Source organism: Oncorhynchus gorbuscha, linkage group LG01, assembly GCF_021184085.1.
Source record: "Oncorhynchus gorbuscha isolate QuinsamMale2020 ecotype Even-year linkage group LG01, OgorEven_v1.0, whole genome shotgun sequence".
NCBI lineage: Eukaryota > Metazoa > Chordata > Actinopteri > Salmoniformes > Salmonidae > Oncorhynchus > Oncorhynchus gorbuscha.
Window position 1 is genome coordinate 85969550 of NC_060173.1, and position 204 is coordinate 85969753.

Sequence of the window (204 nt, forward strand, 5' to 3'; positions counted from 1 at the left end):
CCAGACGTGTCAGATGGCCCAGACAGAAGGTTAGGGACTGGGACCTGGAGCAGGGGAGAGACAGAGAGACTAGGGGAAGGGAGAGAGAGAACTGGGATATGGGGCAGGGGAGAGACAGAGAGACTAGGGGAAGGGAGAGAGAGGACTGGGACCTGGGGCAGGGGAGAGACAGAGAGACTAGGGGAAGGGAGAGAGAGAACTGAG